The sequence below is a fragment of the Canis aureus genome, chromosome 17 (assembly GCF_053574225.1).
Source record: "Canis aureus isolate CA01 chromosome 17, VMU_Caureus_v.1.0, whole genome shotgun sequence".
Classification (NCBI taxonomy): domain Eukaryota; kingdom Metazoa; phylum Chordata; class Mammalia; order Carnivora; family Canidae; genus Canis; species Canis aureus.
This window is the reverse complement of record NC_135627.1, coordinates 46124254-46147958: the sequence shown is the minus strand read 5'-3', so window position 1 is coordinate 46147958 and position 23705 is coordinate 46124254. Positions and strand designations below refer to the sequence as shown.

Genomic DNA, 23705 nt, shown 5'->3' with positions numbered 1-23705 from the left:
GGGATGGGATGTCATGGCTGAGAGCAGATTATCAACAAAAGACTTCATTCCAGTCCTAACTTCACTAGTTGTGTAACTTATCTAAAAGAGTCTTCTCATCTTTAAAGTGAGGACAATAACACCATCTTAATTATCGCATTTCCTGTGAGGGGTTGTATAAGGAGTCAAATGACATGTTCTATGAAATGGTACTCTGCAATGGTAAAGAGCTTCTAGATGTTGGTGAAAGCAATTATTATTAATGAATTCTCGAACATTTCCTCCCACAACTGGCTCAGAAGAGTTCCCACTCACTTCAAGGAACTGTGTTCTCAGGAAACATCCCCTTCTGGAACAACAAGTGAAGTAAGCTGGTCAAGAGGCTTCGGTGCCCATAATCAGTGCCCCTGCCATGCTTACAAAGACAGTTGAGTATAATGAGATGGAAATGTAGCAGAGAAGGTTGGTTACAAAGAAATGTCACTTCAGCAGTAACAGGTGGTGATAGCGGCTATGGGTGCTATGAGTGCTATGGGTGGTGTTCCTTTGATCTCCAGATGGATATCTGAGGCAGACATGCCCAGGTGGCTCCAGGCAGCAGTGTTTTCTCTTCAGCAACACGTTTCCAGGCAGCCTTGCTGTGATGTTTCCATGTATTAACATCAAGAGGGAGTGGAATCCAGAAATCAAAAGATTCGGTCTTTTTAATTAAAAGAGGTCAAAACAAAGCAGAATACAGAGGGAGGCAAAACAACCTCCACAGGACGTAAGCCTGATTTTGACCCTTGTCATTTCTACACGGTAATAGAGTGGACTGTCAGGAAGCCTCTAGTAGATAGCTGGTGGAGGTGCAGGTGAAAATAAGACAGAGCCGGGTGTGAGAGCAGCGCTAGATCCACGACACCCTCAACTTGTAACACATTTGTACATCATGTGCATTTGCCAGCAGCTTCCCTGCCTTTCAAGAGGGAATCTAGCAGGAAGATTGCTAAAAGGAAACTATCTGGAAGCCAAATTTCCATCTATGTGAGGACAAGCGTGGGACCACCCTGTGCTGAGGGTCCCAAGGACACGAGCATTTTGAAAGATGTGTCCTGGTCTTCATCATGGGTTTGAACAATTCATTCCACCTGGTCTTTCCCAGATTGCATTCCTCTAGAATTTAAAAAGGAAAAAGGCAGGCTCTCTCTGTCTTGCCCTTATCACTTGCAGATCAGAAACAAGGATATTAAGTCAGTTCCTGAAGAAGTGACATAGGAAAGCTATGTAAGACTTTAAATTCTTGATGATGTGGAAAAATAGGATGATCTTGGGTGTTTCCGGTCTCCTTGTAGAATTGAATCATTGTGTGTGTTAGCCATGACCATATTTCACTGATTTGTTCACATCTTCTTCTCCCTAGCTTTACTGCTTGAACAGTGCCTGTAATGAGCGGAAACATATTTGCCTCTCCTAACTGTCAGAGATGACGCAGGGAAGCCAAATGAATGTGGGAGGTACTGTTTTGCTTCTAATTAACAAGGGTTTTCAAGTATTGTGTAAAGAAAAAAAGTCGACATTCAAAGGGTTGGAATCCCTTGCCCTTTTCAATGTTTTTTCTTTAAGAAAAAAAAAAAAAGGAAATGCTATGTGTACAATCCAATGGAAATGATAGGGATAGCTAGAAATGAAATCTGAAAAAAAAATTAAATCATCCAGGTACCACAAAGCAAGGCACAGCTGAAGGTACCTTATTACTTTATATTATATCTTCTCATTCTAAATAACTACTGTTATATAATATGAATCATTGATGTTTAATAATAGAAATAACCACAGTCAGATGCCAAATCAAGAAGAAAGGATCTGTACTTTGAAAAAAAGAACTCTCTTAATGTACGTGCCACATAAACGTTCAGGGCTTGAGCTCTGAAAGGAATCCTGCAGTGGGGAGCTATTGAGAAAAGCAGCTCTGAGCAAAAGAGGGGGGGGTGGTGAAAGCTAGATTCAAGTCTGGCTCTTTCCCAGCTGAAGTAAGTGACACTATGAAAGTACGTCTAGGCCTAGCTGTGTGTGTGAATTCAGCACACACTGACACCCTTTCTGGTTGCCTAGTAGCAGCTGGCAAAATTCAACGTGCTGTGTGTCCATCCATCAAAAATACCTACTGACAGGTCTAATAAGAAGAGAGCTCAGCATTATGCATCTTAAGGGAATTAAAAAAAAAAAAACACTAGACATTATGTATGACTCAAAGGCAAAAAGCAAAACATAAAAAGAAAAATATCTCTTCAGGGAAAAATAGCAATAAATAGAAGGTATTAATATTGCAGAGTGCAATGTATTAACAGTGAAAAGTCAAAAGTAAAGAGATGCCCACTGGTAGTATTCAGTAAGTCCCAAGAAATGAAGAGAGTATACTCGAGATGAGGATGTAGACTCAATCATTTATGCTTTCCCTGAAAAGGGGGAGTTTTCAGCAGAGAAAGAATCGATGGAGAACATCTATGAGAATTCACAGGTGAGTGCAATGTGCTGTTCAAAGGTACTATACGAGAATACATTTAGCCGCAGGTAACAGAAAAATATCATGGACAGCAATTCAAAGTAATGGAGATTCCTGTGTCTCAAAACACAGAATGTCTGGAGGTGGGCAGCTGCTGGCATCAGCTTTGCAGTCTCAGAAGATCAAAGCTGGAATGTCTGTGAGTTTCTGGGCCCTTCCTCTTGACCACAAGATTGCTGCTGCAGCTCCAGTCATAACTTCATTCAAGGTAAAAACAACAAAAGGAAAGAAAGAATAAAAAGGAGATAGGAGGGCAGCCCGGGTGGCTCAGTGGTTTAGCACTGTCTTCGGCCTAGGGTGTGATCCTGGAGACCCAGGATTGAGTCCCATGTCGGGCTCCCAGCATGGAGCCTGCTTCTCCCTCTGCCTCTCTCTCTCTCTCTCTTTCTCTCTCTCTCTCTATCTCTCATGAATGAATGAATGAATGAATGAATGAATGAATAAATAAATAAATAAATAAATAAATAAATAAGATAGAAGATGGGAGTGAGGAAAGAAGGAATGAATAGTAATCACGGTATATGTAGTATAAGGCACTGTTGTTAGGAAACGTAAAAACAATCCCCGAGCCCCCATTCCCTCCGCAGGCTACTACTTGTAGCTCACTGGCCAGAATTATTTCTCACTTCTCTATCACAGAGAGTCTGATAAGGTGAGCCTTGAGTTTTTCCAGTCTCCAGAAGGGCGGGCTGAGAGAGGTTGGGAATGCCTGATGATCCACCAAGGGTCAACGCCTGCTATAATTGGACACGCACATGATAGGAAATACAGGAGACAATGAGACTAGTTTGAGGAACTGAAACTATCTGGATGGTATTTCGAAAGATCTTGCAAAGCACACACAGCCACAGCACAAAAGTAAATTGTGGGTAGGAATAACATCTAGAATATCTTGTTTACAAAAACATTCACACCCTTATATTACACTTTCACACTTTTATGCACTGGAAAACTTTCCACCCATGACAGAAGGGCAGTCATCTCTGAAACAGGATATGGCAGTAATTCGCCTTGCTGCACGCAGGAATTCTCTGACACAGGTTAAGCAGGGAGAGAGAAACCACTTTCATCAGAGCAAAACTACAAAAATGGGTTGTAAGAATAGAATATATCTACTTAAAGAATCTCCCGCGCAAGTTCCACATTTCACCCTATCCCTTCTCTGCTCTGTCATCAAACAAGTGACATCTGTTTTATGTGGTGCCAAGGCACTTTGTCTTGTTCGTGGATGTTTTATTTATTCGCAGGCACGCCCTACTTGGTACCCGTGTCCTGTTACCTTGAATGATGGGTGAGAAGATGGGAGTGCTCCCCTCTGCTTACACCCTGTCAATGGAGTCTTTACACATTGGGTCTTTGGAGGCTCCCTACCATGCTGTCATTTGAACTGTTACTATTTTGCTTTGAAAGGTGAGCAGCCTGAGAGGTGGAGAAGTAAAGTTAAATGACTGAGGAGGAGCACATCATGAAGATGCAGCCTGGTGCACAAGCCAGCCAGTTGGACTGCAAAGTCTGTGACTCTTCCTGGGCACTGCCCTGACTCTGGAATTCTAAGGGACTTGCCAAGGACTGCAGCAAGTAGCATAATTGCTGGATTAAGCTGGATACTGAATAAGTGAATGAATCCAATTCCACTTTGGCCTCAAAAAAGAGAGTAAAACTGGGACGCCTGGGTGGCTCAGTGGTTGAGTATCTGCCTTTGGCTCAGGGTGTGATCCCGGGGTCCAGGGATTGAGTCCCTCATCAGGCTCCCTGCAGGGAGCCTGCTTTTCCCTCTGCCTGTGTCTCTGCCTCTCTCTGTGTGTCTCTCATGAATAAATGAATAAAGTCTTTAAAAGAGAGAGAGAGAGTAAAACCAATTAAATATTTTCCAATTTTAAGAATACCAAGTGAGTTTGATTCAAGTCATTCTGGTCATCTGAAAGCCTTTGTATGTATGGTTCAGGGAACATCATCAAGACAAACCTAAGGATGTCAGGATGTCCCTAACAGGACACAGAGGCAACAGGACCCTATGGAAAGAGTGGGAGCTTTAAAATAAACAGCCTAGATGTAACTCTTAGCTCTACCTACTGCTAACTAGTGCCCTCTGCTACTTGCTGAAGTTCTCTGAGTCATCTTCTCCTCTCGTGTACAGATAGGGTTGATAATGCCTACCTGGTGGAGAGAATTAGGAAGAGAACTTTGCACAGTGCCTAACACACATGGTTGGTGCTCTACGGAGGACAACAAATGTTAGTAGGGTAAGCCCTCTGTTATCACCATGGTCTCCACAGTTTAATATTCTGTGGGTTCAGAACCTCCCCAGGTGTGACACCAAGGGGGAAATAGAGTCAGCAGGACAGTACCCCAGGTCCCTGACAAACCAGAATAGGGCAATCCAGGGTTCAGTGCCACCTAATGAAAAGATCATAAATAATCTAGTGTCAAAAGTGTTCCAGCACACAAGAAATGCAGTAGAGAGGATGTCAAAGATTCCAACAGTTTAGGGAATGGAGAGATGAAAGGACCTAAAAATGGAGTGGAAAGGGAGGTGTGAAGAAAACCGGGGGGGAGGACCCAGAGAGAAAGATCCATGGGAAGGATGGAATGTTCCACAATTTAAAAAGTTGAAGTTTTAAAACATAAATAAATAAATAAATAAATAAATAAAGCCTTTGAATTTCACAAAACGGTTACTCCCAAGAGTGAGGTGGAATGGAATTGCCAGTGATAGCTAGAAAATGGCCGAATAAGCAGTGAAAGCTTGGCAGTTGAAAGGCAGAGTTGCAGACAAAGGTCAAGCAAGGTTTTCGGAGGGCTTGCTTTAGAACAGGGTTTCTCAACCTGGGTGCTATTGATGTCTTGGCCTAGATAATTCTTTGTTGTAGGAGCTGTTCGGTGCATTGTGGAATGTTTAGCAGCATCCCTGGCCTCTACTCTCTGGATGCCAGTAGACTCTCCCACCCCAAAGTCACAATAAAAAATATCTCCTGACATTGCTCAGAGTCCTTGGGGGGACGGGGTAGGGAAAGAGGAATGCTCTAGGAAATCACTGTCTGTTGAAAGCCACTGCTTTAGAATGCAGAGACCCCTGTGCGTTTTAAACCACAAGGAAAGAAATATATAAATAGTTTCCATTTCTGTCATGTCAAGCTTTTCTGTTTCATATCAATATAAAGGGGGAAAATGCCAAAATTTCAAACGGTAAACCGAAAAAAGAAATATAGCAATGACTGTCAACTTAAGGGGATGGAAATCAGCAGTTCTTTGTTGATTTTCCATGCAATAGTGCAAGGAAAGATGACTTTGGGAGAAAGTCTTGGACTGTACTTCAATTTTATTTAATTTCAGGATAGGACCAAATTAAGAATAAAGAATGTCTACTTATGAAATTTTCAAAAAATATTGTTATCGTTTGAAAATAAATTTCCAGCCAAGAGATTTGAAAGAACTCAATAGGCTTATACTACTCTTACTGTATGGATGGAAAAAAGAAATGAATATGACAAGAAGTCTTTATAGACTTAGCTTGTCTTTTAGCTTTTTTAGACATGATGCATTTGGAGTCTTTCAATTGTTCCTACCTCCCGGCTTTCTTCCAGTATGAAAGCTTTGGCATTCAGTCATGAAATAGAGCACCCCAGTTGCTCCTATTTTTAAACAGATTCTGCAGAGTTGATATTAGTATGGTTTTAATGTTTTAGGCAGAAGTTCAAAAAATAAATAATTCAACCCCATATCTTTACTTTGTTACATATTAAAGAAATATAATTCATAATAAACATCTGCTTTTCTGTAATAGTGTAACAGACGGCAAAGAAAATTGGGTGTGAGAAACAGCATATACCCATGCATATATGTAATTAAACCTTAAAAGAATAGCTGAGTGATTTTTTTTTTTGTACCAGTCTAAGCATTAATAATGCTCAAGTAAGTGTCATGTCTTATAAATGTGCTATCGTAGATATAATGGCCTGGTCCAATGGTAACACCTGTTAAGATTTCTTGATTGATAGAGTGCGCTCAGAGATACATACTAGGGTGCTACTATAGGGAACCAAAACAACTGATCAGCTCAGCAAGGGGGAAAAATCAATAAAATTGGTTATTTGGTATTGTGAACACACCTCTCCAAAAGAGGTGATCACATTTAATTTTCACTTTCCAATTGTTTGCTCTAAATTGCTTTGATAAGAACTTACAGGAAATTACTACAGAGATTGCACGGTGTTATCTTTATACCAAAATATATAACGCTTATATTTCCTTCTGTCTCTTATCAAATATGTCCCTGAAGAAATAATGGATATTTGAAAAAGTAATTGCTGGATTTTCTGGAAAAGTCCCCAAAGATAAGGGCTTTAATTTTAAAAATAGCCATTAGGTTAAAACCAATAAACTCTGGTGTAGAGCATGTTGCAAATGAGGTCAAACTCTTGAGTTAATTCTGGAATAAGTTTATTTTGGTTTATTTCCATGACTATAAATTGTAGCTTCACACCAGGCCAGCCAACTCAAAACCACAGATGTTAGTCCAAGAGGAACTACTCTCTAGTATAAATGGATCAACTCAAACTCACAACCATCACTGGAAGAACAATTCCAAGTATATAGACCTTCCCTAAAATCAATTCCAAGTATATAGACCTTCCCTAATGATCCATTAATGGGGGGGAAAAATCAACCAGCAAACCTTGTTCTTGTGGCTGATCAATAATGTTACCATCATTTGCGGGGCGGGGGGGAACCATATGGTTGCCATTCTGAATTGCAATAAAAAAAGGAAAATTCTGCAATCAGCTCAAACTCAACCCAAGATTGCTAGTTATAAAGTATCAGTGTTTCTCTATAAATCAGCAAGGCAGATTGTAGATGTGGCTTGTAGATTCACAGTTAAGCTATATTATAGCCAGTCTCAGTCACTGTCTTAAAGTTGTTATTAAACAGGATTTGAAATGACATTTGTTTGAGACATGTGTCTTATTATAGGGTTTCCAACTGACAAGGAAGTTCTCAGAGGGTAAGAAGGTAGAGCACCTATATTCTACAGAATGAAGTTCCAAATGACAACAAAACCTTGACTGAAAACAATTAAAATCAATATTCCATTCCATACCATAAACACTCTAACCCCAGATATCTGGCACCCAGAAACTGGAGTCCTAAAGCAAGCTGACAGGAAGTTGAAGTGTTATTGATGCTGAAACAATACATAATGTTTTGAATGCTGCAAAAGGATGATGATAAAAACAGAAAAGAAGCTTTTAGCCTTGATTGGAAAACATCTTGCAGATGACTTCATCTGTTGTTGATAATTAATTTTACAAAAAAAAAAAAAAAGCAGCCATATTATCTCACCTTAGAGGTCCTGCAGTTGCTTATTTTTCACCTTATTTTTATGAAAATGAGGTTAAGTAACAAGAACACATGCCTGTCTTAGGGATTCCTTTTTAAAAAGCAATCTTACCATCCATACAGTTTCATCCAATTTTCTCAATTTATTACAGATTTACTAAAGACGTAAATACCTTCAACATTTACTATAATCGATGTTTAAAATATTTAACTTAAGGCCCTGTAAGAGTCTGAAAAGTCATTTTGTTTTTAATAGACCTTGTTTATTAAAGCATAAAATTAGAAAATACATCTTCAAAAGCTTATTCAAAAGGTATGATTGAAGCAAAGAAACAGAAGTCGCTATGATAGATGGGTAATCAGATGGCTTATTTTCAGCCACACCAGACCAAATATTTACAGTTCTGTTACAGAGCTCTTTCTAGTCAAGCTGCCTGAATTTTCTCTAAGTTGTTCTCAACCCCTGTGTATGTAGCTGGGGAGAGGGTGCGGTAAGGGTGGGAGAGTAGGGGGCTCAGGGGGAGGACATGTCAAAATGTTGTACCATGTAGCGCCTCTCAAATAGACTCTGACCCTGTAAGTCAGAGGGGGATCCAGTGTGGACCTTTTTTAATAAGTAACCCCGGTGATTCTGATGGAAGTGGTCCATGAACAATATTTTGAGAAATGTTGCAGCCGTCTGTTTAACACTTGAGAAGTCTTGCTTTACATCCTTAATATTCTCTTCCCAGCCACTCTCAGAAATGTATGCACCTCATGAAAGACTCCTCCTTACTGTTTCCTCCAGTCTCTGCCTCAAATCTTGCATCTCTCCCTGCACCACTTCCTTCCACTGACTTGGATACTTCAGACTGCCCTTGACTTCCTGAAACCGAGCTTGTCTGATGTCAAGACACTAGTTCCCCTACAAATGCAATTTCCTGCAAGGTACAGACAGTTCTGTTCTTTCAGTGTATCTGCTGTCACAAGTGTATGACATTCTTATTTTGAGAAAGGCAGAGTGGTATAATGCCAAGAATCTGGTGGCTGGAGTCAGGAGACCTAGGTTTGCATCTTGATGCTGTACATTTTGACTTAGGATTTTGAGAAAGTCATTTGATGCTCTAAGCTCCAGTCTCCTCAGCTGGCAAAGATATCAAAAGAGGTAGAAATCATTTCTACCTCTTAGGGCTATTATTAGGGTTAAATGAGATAATCTCTGTGATAAAAATCCTTTGAAAATAGCAATTTCCTATATGGATATAAATTAGACTATTGGATAAATTTTTGAATATTTTTGAAAAGCAGGAAAAAAATTGCCAAAGGTCATCTTGAAATTCTTATCGCATATGAAAGAAAATGTGAAACTTCTAGCTTCTTTCTCATGGAGGGTAAAAAGTATAATCCCTTAGTAGTAATTTAATTCTTTAGACACCAATAGTGCTAACCCTAGTGATCCAAAAACCAATTGTTCTGAATATTTCCCACTTTGGTGCCCCTTCCTTCTTTGCTCTGCCTTATTTTGATGTTCAGGAGGTAGCCCCTGTGTTCTACATCTCTCTCTGGCTGCCTCCTGAGTGAGGTGGTCCAACAGAGGTATAGCAGGAGATGGGTGGCAAAAGGACAGAAATTGGAGTATTTCTTCCCCACTCATTCCATTTTCATACCGCAGCTATGGTGGCAAGTGTACTGATCTACTATGACAATAGCCCTCTCTACACACTCCTACTGCTTACTGGGTTCCAAGTATACCATTTCCTCCTCTCTGCCCTTCAGCACTGGTGGGTGTGATAATAGCTTCCTACTTTCACTCCCTGAAGGGAACACTTCACTATCCTTCATGCGTTCCCGGTGGATTGCAGCCCCATACCTCTGTAAGTTATCTTTTTATTAAAGTCTTATTTGGATCATCTGGAATGAGCTCTGTTCCCTACCAGGACCCTGATTGATATAGCAATATGGTAGTAAGCCAACTACATGCATTGAATTTTTTAAAAGCATAATTTTTTAAGTGTATTTATTTATTTGAGAGAGAGAGTGAGCATGAATGGGACATGGGGGAGAGGAAGAGAGAGAGAATCTCCAAGAATATTCTCTGCTGAGCAAGGAGCCCAACACAGGGTTCAATCTCAGGACCCTGAGATCATGACCTGAGTTGAAACCAAGAGTTGGATGCTTAACCAACTGAGCCACCCAGGCATCCTTGAAGAACATGAATTTAAGTTCACTTTCAGGATTAGGGTTTTTTATTATTATAGATTATTTTATATCTTCCTTTTCTTAGTCATAAGCAGGTATTACTGCTAATATTGAATCATTTGCCTGAAGCAACATGGTAAAAACAAACTATTGCCCTAAAACTAAATTGAAACAAATTCTCTCTCCTGAAGAATCTCTGAAGTTTCTTGTTATCATGATGTACTTTGGCTTTGGGGTGTTTTTCTTTTCTTTGTTTTGTTTAAATGATTCATAGAAGTTTTCCAGTGGGTGAGGTGGTATTGTTCCCTGTTATTGAGGTGGGGTATGAAACGATTTCTTTCTTTTTTTTTTTTTTTTAATAAGTGCTTGTAAGTTTTTAATGTGGATTAAACTCCCTCAATATTTTTATGGAGAAAAATTAAAGAAGAAGTTATTAACATTGGAAAATAGGCTATCTCAATTACACAGTTACTTTTTCCCAATGGTTTCCTTAATATTTATATATTAACATCATAATGACTCAATACAATTTATACAATATGGAGCCATTATTGTGAAAAAAAAAAAAAAAGACCCATTAAAATAATATCTCCATCCTACAGATGGACTCAAAACACCATAATGGCTCAGGGGGAGCCAAATGCAGGATTACATGATAGGCCAGAAGCTGTGTCATGGTCTACCAGGCCAGGTAAGTAATACACATTTTGCAGAAGAGCCAAGTAAATAGTTACAGAAACAGGAAAGTCTCTGTAGAGTAAATGTGCACTCAGGCAATTATTAAAATATGGATTATGGAAGATTCTCTTTTTTCCTTTTCTCTAGGCTTACCCTTTTAATAAGAACAAAAGTAAATCAAACATGTGTGCATAAGACACAGAATACATTCTAATAACTTCAGGGACTCTGTTTTAATTGACTAAAGGGATATATTTCAGAGTGGAGAAGTGACATCTTGAGACCCCTTCATTCTATCTGGGTGTTACAGCTGATATGGGCCTGTGTCAGGCAAGCTTAAGAACAATACGTGCTATTCTGATGCCTGGATATTATAGGTGCAGCAATAACTAGCTTGCAGAGCTTCAAAGAGCAGAAACGATTTCAACCTTAATAACCCCTGTGGCATTTTTCAATTTTCCAGGCTGCCAGTCAAATGAATGCATGTCTGGGAAGGAGAGGAGACAAGAAAGGGAAAAGATTAACCTCTGAGATCTATGATATAGACTCCATTGGCTAAAATTGGTCATATGTTAGGAAAAAAAACATGGGTAGGGACAGCCTTCCCCAAACACTGAGTGTGAATGTTAGAACAAAGATTCTAGGAGAGGAACTGGGATCCTGAGGGTTGCCTGGCTGAAATAATCTTGGAATGTTAATCACCCTTAGTCGCTTCTTCCTCTAGGTTGAAAGAACTCAGCAGTCTCCTGATCTTCAAGCCAATTAGCTCAAGAGATAGTTCTACAGAAATCTGCACTGTCTTTTCAAATGAGAAAGGCTTGCAGAAAACTCAGACTCGCCACTGCCTAACCCATTGTCTCTCACCAGAAGTGAGCAAACGGAACTCTTGGTATGGTGCCTTCCTCATACACACGCTACTGCCTGGTTTCCCGGGCTTCCTTATTCTATTGGGAAATTAGAAACTTTCCCCCAGGAGGTGAAGAACTCCTAATTAAGGATGTCTCTGAGAAAGCTAAGATTACTTCTATTGCCAAAAGGGGAAAATACAAATTATGTGTGGAATGAATATGCTCAAAAAAGAAGCCATTGTGCTGATGACTCACCACATCTTGACTTACTTCTTGCATTCCCAGGTATCAAACACTTCCAAGTTCTCTTTCAAAGAGTTCTTGAACCTCTGCTTTTTCATCAATGTTCCTCCCAAAACCTTTGTGCAAGCACAGGGTGTTCCAAAAATAAGACAAGAAATCACTCATTTCGGGAGTGAGGAAGGGTTTTTGAAAGCAAGAGGGGAAACTATGAGGGAAAGTCTATCGACTTATCAGAAATCACCAGTTCCAGCCCTTGAGTTTTAGACAGGGTCACCATGATATTGCCAAGGGGCTGCTTAACCTGATCTAATCCTTTTTTGTTAATTCATCTATTTACTTATTCATTTATTCATTCAATAGAGATGTGTTCCATAGATACAATGTGCAGAATTCTGTGACAGACATTAAAGATAAATAAGAGGTAAATGAAACCCAAAAACATATATGTTGCTAAGAATAAGCCTGCTCCACCTTAATTTAATTCATTTCTTGTCTGATTAACTGCAAAAGTGTCCCAGCCCAGTATCCTTCTAATGCACTCTCCACACTGCCCCCAGGACAGTGACACTTTCAAATGAATCTCTGCTGTGATGTCTTCTGTTTTAAACCACCACAGCCCTCCCTTTACTGCAAGACAAAGACCAACATTCTTAAAATGGTGCACAAGGTCTGTGGAAACCTTGGCCTGGTCTTAATCTTCAACAGTATCTTGCACACTTCTTCCTTTACACACTGAACTTCTTTCATTCTGGACATATTATTATTTTTATTATTTTATTTAATTTTTTAAAGATTGTATTTATTTATTAATGAGAGACACAGAGAAAAAGGCGGAGACACAGGCAGAGGGAGAAGCAGGCTCCATGCAGGGAGCCCGATGTGAGACTTGATCCTAGAACCTGGGATCACGCCCTGAACCAAAGGCAGATGCTCATCTGCTGAGCTATCCAGGCACCCCTATTATTTTTCAATAAACTTTTAATTGGAATAATCTTAGATTTATATAGAAGTTAAATAGATAGTAGAGAGTTCCCATATGCTGCTCACTCAGTTTTTGTTTCCCCTAACATTACCATCTTTCATTACTGCAATGTTAGTCAAACCTTAGAGACCATTAACATTAACACTAGTACACTGTTATTAACTAAACTCTATACGTGATTCAGATTTCACTAGTCTTTCCATTAACGTCCTTTTTCTCTTTTTTGGATCCAATCAAGCCAGCTTTTTAAATTTTTATCCCATCACACAGTCTTTATGTATTCAACTGCATTGTTTAAAAGAGGGTCTTTTATCCTCACTACTTGCCCCAGACTTTTTGTTATGTGGTTTCTACTCATCATTCAGATCTTAGCTCAAAAGTCATTTCCTCAGAAGTGTTGTTATTATTATTATCATCATCATCATCATCAATAATTAACTTCGTGGGATCCCTGGGTGGCGCAGAGGTTTAGTGCCTACCTTTGGCCCAGGGCGCGATCCTGGAGACCCGGGATCGAATCCCACGTCAGGCTCCCGGTGCATGGAGCCTGCTTCTCCCTCTGCCTGTGTCTCTGCCTCTCTCTCTCTCTCTCACTGTGTGCCTATCATAAATAAAAAATAAATAAATAAATAAATAAATAAATAAATAAATAAATAAATAAATAAATAAATAAATAACTTCGTCCCTGAAGTCTGAGTCTAGGGCTGGTTCCTCTGTTACATGCCTTCATACAACCACTCCTTTGTAGCACTTTCCTCAGTCTGTCATTATACCTTCCATGATGTGATTATTTAATTTTATGTCCATTTGCAACTAGACTCTAAGGGTCATGAAGGGGGAAAGCCTATCTGTTTTTCCTTCATTGTGCCCTCAAGACTTAGCATGGTGTGTGGCATATAGAAGGTACTCAAGAAATGTGTTGATTTAATAAGCAAATGAAGAATAAATGAATGAAAGAAAGAGGGCATCTGGTTGGCTCAGTCAGTTTTTAAGCATCAGAATCTTGATTTCAACTCAAGTCATGATCTCAGGGTCCTGAGATCAAGCCCTGAGTAAGGAAGGCCCTGTAGTCCGTGGAGAGGCTGTTTCCTCTCCCTCTCTCTCTACCCCTGCTCACACACTCTCTCTCTCTAAATAAGTAAATAAATCTTTTCTAAAAAAAGAAAGTTAAGTGATAACAGCAGAAACACATTATAGAACATCAAAATGAGTGAGAGAGAACATAGACAATCACAGGACCTTAAAAGAGTAAAAGATCTAAGTGACAGTCAGAATTATAGGAAAACTTGATGGCAATAGAGTGGAACTTTACCTGGTCCTTTCATTCACGCAATTAACAGTTACTGAGCTCTTAATGTGTTTTGTTCATTTTAAGCAAGGAAATGATATAATCAGTACGATGTTTTATAAAAATAATGCAGTGATATGGAGAATGGATTGGAGCAGAAAGTACCTAAAAATTGAAAGAAAAAAAGACACATAATAATCCACCTAAGAAATACTAGGATTTGAACTAAGACAGAGGTGGTGAAGATAAGGAAATATTGAGGAAGACAATTCAACAAAGACTTGGAGACAACAAATAATAGAATAAGAGATTCTCAGTAGAAGAAATGGCAATAAGAACAAGTTATTAGTTAAAAATTAGCATGATTGGGAATACTTCTTCCATGGTGAAGTGACAATTCTTCCAAGTTGAATACAAGGGCTCATGATGTAAGCAATGGAATAGAGACTTGAGTAGATGAATTCTTCTTTGGAAGAGTCAAGGAGATTGGATTTTATAATATTAGTAATGAGTCATTAAGCAATAACGACATGATGAAAGTGAAATATAGGATGAAGAGAATTGAGACTAAGAAAGGTGCATTAAGAGGCTGCTGAAGTTCAAATGAAAGCAATCTGAGCACCTGTTTGAGTGCAAGCATTAGAAACAGAGGAAGTGGCATACCTACAATACTTTTTAAAAGATTGATTTATAAGTACACAAAACAGCATCCAATGTAGTATCTACTACAGATACTTTGTCCTCAATAGTTTTAGTTGACTTAATCTTTCTTATGGAGAAAACATTCTGGAAGAGAAGTGTATTTTGTGTATCCATAAATATTCATTGAGAACCCTTTATATGACAAGTACATGGAACGTACAAAATAATTGTACACACATGGTCCTCCTCTGAAATATTTTTTTTCACTCTTTCGGCTTTCGGGAGAAATGAATACATGTGATATACTCCTATGGTCATCATCCTCCAAGATGGCCCCAAGGATTTCCACCCCCTTGCCTTCATACACTGTGTAGTCCCTCCAACACCGTATGATGGTTTGTCTGTGAAACCAATGACATAGAACAGAAGTGATGGTTTATCATCTCCCAGGGTACATCAGAAAAGACTGCAACTTCTGTTTTGGCTTTCTCTCAGATCACTAATTTTGGGGAAAGCCAGCTACTATGTCTTGAGGATATTCAGGCCACCTGTGAGGAGGCACATGTGAGAAAGAAGGGAGGCCTCTGGACAGCAACTAATGAGGAACTGAGACCTGCCAACAGCCAAATGAGTGAGCTTCAAAATGGATTCTCCACCCCCAGTCGTGAGTTGATGTGACTGCACCTGTTGCAACAGCTTGACTGCAGCTTGAAACCATAAGCTAAAACCATCCAGCTAAGATGCTCCCCAATTCCTGTACTTTAGAAACTGTGAGAGCAAATAAATGTTTGTTGTTTCAAACTGGTTTCTTTTGGGGTAATTTGTTACACAGCAATGGGTAACTAAAACAATTTCATGCTACTAAACATTGAAAACCACCAAAAAAAAAAAAAAAATCATGTTTCCATCTTTATCCTAGCTGCTAAGAAGTACAAGCGAAATATTATTCTTGATTTTGGTTGCTTTCCTCAGACTAAAGTTGTTGATTTTTCCTTCCTCCTCCTTTCATTTTTCGGTTCCTATCATTTATCTTCTGTGCACTGATTTTGGTTTTATTTTACCTATTCATTTACTATAAAGCTCCTAAAGACTTTTTTTGGAAATAGATGCAGGATAAAACAATAAAGTAAAAATAGTAGATGTCAGATAGGATTCCATCCACCATCAGAGAGATCACAATCTCCTTGGAGTGAAAAGAGAGCAAGTCACATGACATAGTCTAATACTAGTGCTCAACCACATAGAGATTGCTAGTAGAATTCCAAGAAAATGGATCGCAGAAAAGTTGTGGTTTAAGTCAAGTTCCCCAGAAGCAAACCTTGAGATGAGATTTGCATTATGAAACTACTCTCAAAATAAACTGCTAAGGGAAGGAGGAAAGCAGGACAGGAAAGGGGAAGAAGCCAAGGCAGGGTAATATTTCAAAGTCTCAGAGATGATAATTTCAACTTGATCCTACATGGGAAGTCTGGAACACATGGAGGCAGAGGAGATGAGCTTCCATACTTCCATGCTAGTCACCTATGTCCAAGGGCCTCTGAAGGACAGGTAGGTGTCCAGCACTCCAGCTGTCTGCAGAGCCTCTTGAGCATGCAGGCGACTGGTTACAATAGCTAGAGGGAAGTCCTCCAAAGAAAACAGGCTCTGTGGTCAGAAGGAAGAGCATACTGAAACCAATGGAGAACACACAGACATGGTGAAGAGATGTGAGACCATCTGCATAGAGTATGAAGGAAGGTCTGCTCTATTAGAGAAACTTCTTTTCAAGGAGATGGCTCTTCACCTGTACTGACCTTTGCAGGATAGGGAAAATTAGGATAGACAGGAAGGAGAAAGTATTTTAAAGGATCTAAACGGGAGAACTAACCAATTACAAAACCAGCGGAACCTCTCAGGCACTCTAGAATGATTTGGTATTATAACTTTGACTCTTAATTATATTTCTAATCCCAATGAGGGATCTTGAACCCATCTCTTATTTAGGTTATTAAAATATAATCATTTGTCTTTAGAAAAGAGATAGGGAGAGGTTAAAAAAAAAAAATCTCATGCTTCTTCCAAGCCTTCAAAATGCTAGTTTTTATTCATACTGGTACTAAAATATAAATGCACCATAAAGCCCTGAGCTCAACCTTGAATAAAAAGAAAGCCTGGTGGAAGAGGATGAGGCCATGCAAGTGTTTTAAGACTCTTTCTTCTATTATTATTTTTAGGTTTGCTGAAATTTGGATCATGTCAAATACAAGCTATTTAATGTCTTTCTTTCTTTCTCTCTCTCTCTCTCTCTCTCTTTTCTTTTCTTTTTTAATTTATCCCTGACAAGCCAAGTGTTGTAATAACTTTTCCTCCCATATACACTTTAGGATATAGTCTAACTTTATCTGGAGTTGAGCATCAAGGCATAAATCATTAAGTTCCTGCTTGCCTGATCAAGAGCCTATCTTTCAGAAAAATCAGGCGTTCAGGAACTGCCGTTCACAGCAGCTCTATTTTCTCCATCAGGGTTGCAGACACCTCTCCCCAAGGATTCATCAACCACCAAACAAAGAGGAAGGCAGGTCAATGACACTAAAATCTGCAGCTTCAGCAGCTTCTGAAGTTCCTGACCAGAAAAATAAAAGAAAAAGAAAGAGAGAGAGAGAATGAAAAAAAAAAATACAATCTCAAAGGAACTTTAACAAATGGTCTCAGAATTCATAGGTTACATTCTGGAAAGGAGACTTTCAAAATCCTATAACAAGCAAGTTTCTGGTGCTATAACGATGGGCTACCAACCAGCCTGGAGAGATATCAGTCATTATTGTTTTATTAGGTACAGTCCAGTTTTGTGTGCTATTCTATCATTTTGACAAAAGGATTTCTTCATGATACCTTTTATCATGTTATCATCACTTCAATGTGAATAAACCATACTGAAAGATTCACATCTACAGGACATACACACCGCCTTCCAGCTGAATATCCCTCTTTAATTTGTCCTCAGATACCTTTGTACTTTGGCCATTTTATACCACAACATAATAGAAATGCATACCACAAATGATTTATCCCACCAATTTATACCACAAAATGATAGATTAACCCAGAACAGGAACCACTGCATTGAGGGTGATTGTTCATTTTACAGATGAGAACGCTGAGACTTCAAGGGGTTAAATAAACCTGCTCAAGGCCACACAAAGCCTATGATAGAAGCTCAGACACCTGTCTCTCTATCCAAAGCTTTTCCAGTTATATCACAGTGTATCAGAAAAGGTTAGAGACAAATTTAAACTCCAAAGTGGTGTTGTATAAGATTTAAGGATTCTTTTGAGGGCAAGACATAACCCAATGAAACTCGGATAGATGAAAGGCAAAACTCTATTAGTTGGACTCCAAATGAGAGGAGTCTGCTGGGGAGGGTTGCGTAGGCGATTGGACCGAGAAAGAATAACAGCCCGCTGGAGATGGAGGAAGCGGCTTAAGTAAAGCAGGTATGGTGGGGTTAGCTATGTTCCTGAGCTTCCTGTGAATTGGATGATTTGAATAATTCCTCAGGTTCCAGAGCATAGGGGCTGCCCTAATTGTCTGGTGTCTGACCTGTGATTAAGGTGGATGTGCAGTAGCCCCAGAGTGTAGGGCCCCAGAAGGGAAAAGGTTGAGATGTGGACCTAACTAGTTGTTCTTTATCACGGGAAACAGACCAGCCTTTAGCCATGGCCTTTAAACCAGGCAAAGACAGCACTCCAAAAAATTATATGACAAGTGGGTTATGAATAAACAGTGTTCGCCCCAGGCTAAATCACACATACCTGTAGAAACAGCTGTGAAGAAAAAAGTAAATTAAACAATATCATTAAGAATCAAAAGACCTGGGGTGGAGTCCCTCTGCCACTCATTTGCTATGTGACTTTAGGCAAGATATCTAACTTCCTCTGTACCTCAGGCTCTTCATCTCTGCATTGAGAATTCACATAACTTACATCACAGGGTTATTGTGAAGAGTCAATGTAATAATATATATTGAACAAATACAAGTATTTTGTGTGTTTACATAAAATATAAGGAATTTGGTCCCTAATCATAGGCACTGTACAAATGTAAGGATATCAAAAAACATTTAAAGGACCACGTTCTTATCACTACATAGATGCACACGCCTTCTACTCTCAGAGAGAGTCTTTTTACCAGCAAATAGACAGAGCTATAAATTGTGGATTCTTGATATCATAGATCAAGATAGTTCCTTCCAATCTGTTATGTTCTATTGCCTCAAAATAATAAACTGCCAAGACAATATCATGCATCATATTAGTGGCAGATTATTCAGTGAAACTCCCAAGGAAAAGAACTCAACGGCTCACAGACACACACCAGCTTTCATCCTTTGTTATCTCAACCTTCTTTGTAGAATCCTGAGTTGTACAGAGTAAGAAAAATCTTAACTTATAATAATCAGAAAAAAAAGATGTGATTCATGAAAACAATACAAATTTTTGGAAACACAACACTTTCAAATTATCAGGAGTAAAAGCGAGAGAAAAATAAATCACTGGACTGAGAAGGACTATTTGGGGGGCAAAGATCAATAAGGGGGATCAAGGAATGGGAGTGTGAGTTAAGCCATTCAGAATTCTGTTCCAGATACTCAGAATTATGATGATTCTCAGTTCATTTTTCTCGGGAAGCACAGATGTTTTGATATCAATAAAAGAGACTCCAATTGACCTTACTACTGATTCTTTCCCATTAAAGTCTCTTCCTTTGTCAGAAATGGGTGATAGAGCCTCAAGGAAGGAAAAAACCCATTAGTTATGACCCTACCATTCTCTCACATGTCTAAAAAGAACTTTCTGGGAAAAATTCAAGTTTCCAAGAGATAGAGCTGCTTTTTTCCCCCTTTCTCCACAGAAAGGTGAATTATTCAACTACATATTTTTTTAAAGCATTATAGCCTGTACTTTTAAAATCCTTATAAAACAATGGTTTGCAGAGTTCAGTTCCAGAAGAGTATCACATGTAATGAAGCCCAGCCCAAATAGAACTTTCCAATTGTTAGTCACAAATCCTAGCTATCTAAGAGTGTCCACTTAAAAGTACCTAAAAGCTCTCATAATGTGTTTTCTCATCTACTCTGTAACCTTGAAACCCGTGGGGACCTCTTACTACTCTCATCCAACTGGATCTAATAACTTACCACTAACTTGTCTTCCAAGAACTCCCTTCCTTTATCAGTGGCAAGAACTAGGACCACACACCCACCACAAATCAGCCCCTGGTGAGGGGAATTAGACCACAACACTTGGCTCAGATGAGTCAGGAGTTATTGCTGAATCACATGAAAAAGAGCAGGCATTGAACACATCAAGTTCTAAAATGCCATTGGGTAAAAACCCAGCAAGTCGTGTTAGTACTACCATTTCTTGAGTACTGCATATAGCATTTTAAATACAGTAGCTTATTTAATCCTCCAGTGCCCATGAAGTATTTATTACTATCTTCATTTTACATTTGAGAAAAGAGCTGCCGAAAGGATCGATAACATGCCCAGTATGTTCAACGTGACACCGCTTTTCATAGTGGAACCAGAACCATAGCTAGGTTTGTCTGATTCCCAAACCTTTGCAATTAATTGCCCAGTGTGCTGAACTTTGAAATAAAAACTTGGGCAGCAATCATTTCTGTTGGGTCATTATAATGAGTTGCTGTAAAGAAACATCGATTCGTTTTCTTTGGAAGTTCTTGACAAGTAACGGAGGAAAGATATTGAGCTTAGATCCTTTTTAGTTATCCCAAAACCAACTCAGTCAGATTCACCTATGCTGAGATTGTTCAACAAAATAGCCATACGGAGAAAGAGAGAGAACCAGAGGCTTGCCACGGAGTGTTGAGAACAATGGAGTTATTAGGAGGAGATACCAAAATATCATCAATTCACTGGAGAAAATGTTCCTGTTCTGATCCTCACATGCTGATACTACAGATGGACCCAGCTTAGCTGAGGCACGCTCTGTGCTTCAGCTGTTTACTTAAGCAGCACCAGGGTTCTCAGAAAGAGTTGCTATGCCAACCAGCCCTAGGACTATATATACATTCATGACCGGGGCTTATTCTTAGGGCTTTGTTACCTCTCTTTCAAAAGTTTGAATCTCTTATTGCTAAACTGCTTGCATTCAAGCATTACAGCCTCTGATAGGCAGCTTGCTTGTCTCCAGCAGGTGAAAAATTCAAGTGGAGGTTTTGCAGCCTATGTTGAGCAACCCTTTGACGTCACAGTTTTATAGTCAGGGACCAGATTGCTCTATTTGCCCAAACATCTGATGCTTTGGTGTTTAAATGATAAAGCGCATTGCCTTTTGTCATCTATTATTAACTGTCACATGTGCGCATGACCACGGAAGTTCTCAGAGGAGAAAGTAAAGCAATGCTTTTGAGGTACCATGGTTATTGTGTTTTTTGAATTTTCTTTACCACATTTTTAATGGGACACATTTCAGAATAGTGTCAGCCAACAAATTTGGCCAATCAATCCACCTCAGGGCTCCTACTAGAGCTGCATTTAAATAAACCTGTAATGTTAAAAGCTGAAAAAGAGAAAGCTCTTTAATTACCTTTTCTCCTGTTTATGTTACTTTGATGGCTTTTGTTCAAATGCATCTGAATTTTCAGTCTGTTTATTTTATAATTATTGAATGACTACATGCAGCACTGCCATTTCAATTAGATTTTGATGGCTGATAAAACCATTGTTGACAGGGAGTACGCAAATGAATTTGGGGAAACCAGATTAGTGATGTTTGTGTTGTTGCATTTAAATAAAACGAAATGTCCTGGTAGCAGTGTGATCAAATCTGAAAATTTTGTTATAAAGAAAGAAAAAGCAGCTCTGTGAGAAATCAGGTTTTCAATAGAGAAGCTGTTTCCTGTTGAGACATCATTTAAATCCTCAAGTGTGCAGCCACTTCTTCTTCAAACAGATTATAAAACCAAAAAACAATCATATAATCTCTTCTAACAAGAGGTTTGCAGCCTAGACAGATTGCTTTAAAGGAGAAAGAAGTAGAAAGAAAGTCAAGATCTAAATACTGATAATACATGCTAAATCCAGTTGAATTGATAAGGTAGAAAAAGCATGGTGATAAAGCTTAAGGGGTTAAGACTTTATGTTCACCCAAAGGATCAATACCTTGGGAAGAAGAAAACTTGGAAACGTTTTCATCTCCAATTAACAACTGAAATATACATGGCAGATGAGGCAAAGCAGAAACAGATACGCTATTTCCCCAGAAACAGACCCTGCTCATGCAGGGCTCAGGCTCGCTTTGTTATCGATATAACAACTTTGCGAATGACAATCTTTAAGTGCTAAAATATTTGCAAAAAGAAATGGAAATCTGTTGTTTCTCTCAAGTCATTAGAGCAAAGCCAGAGAGTCGAAACAAAACAGAACCATGTGTAGTGGGCCAAATTGAGCAGAAACTAACATCCGCACAGGATGCCTGAGTGGCCGTGCTCTGTGCTCAGTGCTGTGCCACAACAACCCAACCTCTCAGTCTGGAATGTGTGTCACCCATACAGCTGGTCAAGGATAGAGCTACGATCAGGACCCAGGAGTAACTCCAATGGCTGTGCTCTTAGCCATTTAGCAATGGCAGGTGATCTAGATTGATTTCATCTTGTACAACATTCACCTATTGAATTAGTCTACTGTATTCTGCTCCTTACCATCCTCATCCTCGTTTAGCAGAATCCAGAATCTGACACCATCCCCAGGAAAGCTCGGCCAAAGCTGGAAGTGACTGAGCAGTGCTGCCTCTCCATCTACATATTCACCTGACCTGATGTTAAATGTCTTGAAGAACAAAACCTAGAATGGTTGGCTACACTTCCGACCATTCGTTGTATGAGAATAAATCCAGCTAATGATTACATAGTGCTTTCTATATGTCAGACTCTTTTCTAAGATTATTACTGTATAGATACCTCATTTAATCAACTCAACAGCCTGAAACATTAGGTACTCTTAAATCCATCACCTCCAACTTACAGGCAGGGAACAAGGGGCAGACAGATCTCTCAGCTGCCAAATGACAGAGCCAGATTCTGACCTAGACAATCTTGCTCCAGAGTCTACACTCTTACCTGCCAATTTTTACTGAACCTACAAGGATACCTGAGTGTGCACATGATCGTGCATCATGCACATTGAAGTGGTGCTTGTATCTAATTGCACATCTCTGGTCAACTCAACAGTAAAACAAAATTGCTTTTCTATTACCCATTGTTTTTCATGATTCCCGTTACTGATAGGTGGCCTGATAAAAATTTGTTTCTAATTGTTCTTAAATGTATCGAATTGCTGACATTTCTATGTCCCAAATTTGTGAATAATATATTTGTACCCAGTTTCACACGTACATTGCTTATATTCTCTACTTTCACACCAAAGGAAACAGCTCTATAAAAATAACACCTGCTTGTAAAGCTTTCTATACCTACCTTTCAAAAGTATACAGCATTGCGTTTGGTCCTCCCAGCAAGTCCACAAAGTAATGTAGGTGTTATTTTCTCAGAACAAAAGGACAAAGAAGTAGGCATGGGAAAATCAAAGACAATACTCACCAGGATCTGTTCTAGGAAATATAAGAAGAAGAAAAACAAGAGAACAGTAACTGAAAAAGGTCAGGCTGGCTTGCCCATACCAAATTGAGCAGAAGTGATGGTATATCCTGGAGAAGCTGGGCAGAAGCCTATTAGCCAACAAACACAATGATTGTGTTCTATATGCCATACCACAGGTTAGGGGGAGTTAGATAAGGAGGAGAAACCAAACTCTCTAACCTGAAAGAGGTTCCAGTTTGAAGAAGAGACAGATGTATGTAAGTCAATATAAATAAGAACAAGGTTTCACATAGTTCCATCGTATTTCCTGGGAAGATACTTGAAAATGGTCACCGCCTTCCAACTTTTTGAATCCTTTCACTCCAGTAGGTAACTAGCATGTGA

General features: G+C 39.2%; 1 long non-coding RNA gene across 1 annotated transcript; it reads left to right on the top strand.

Annotated features, from left to right (window-relative positions):
• The first annotated feature begins 9654 nt into the window (after nucleotides 1-9654).
• LOC144287553 (uncharacterized) lies at nucleotides 9655-15521 on the top strand. The gene is made up of 4 exons (XR_013355337.1): nucleotides 9655-9714; nucleotides 10642-10730; nucleotides 11442-11606; nucleotides 15216-15521. It is a non-coding gene; the product is annotated as an uncharacterized LOC144287553 (long non-coding RNA).
• The last annotated feature ends 8184 nt before the right edge of the window (nucleotides 15522-23705 follow it).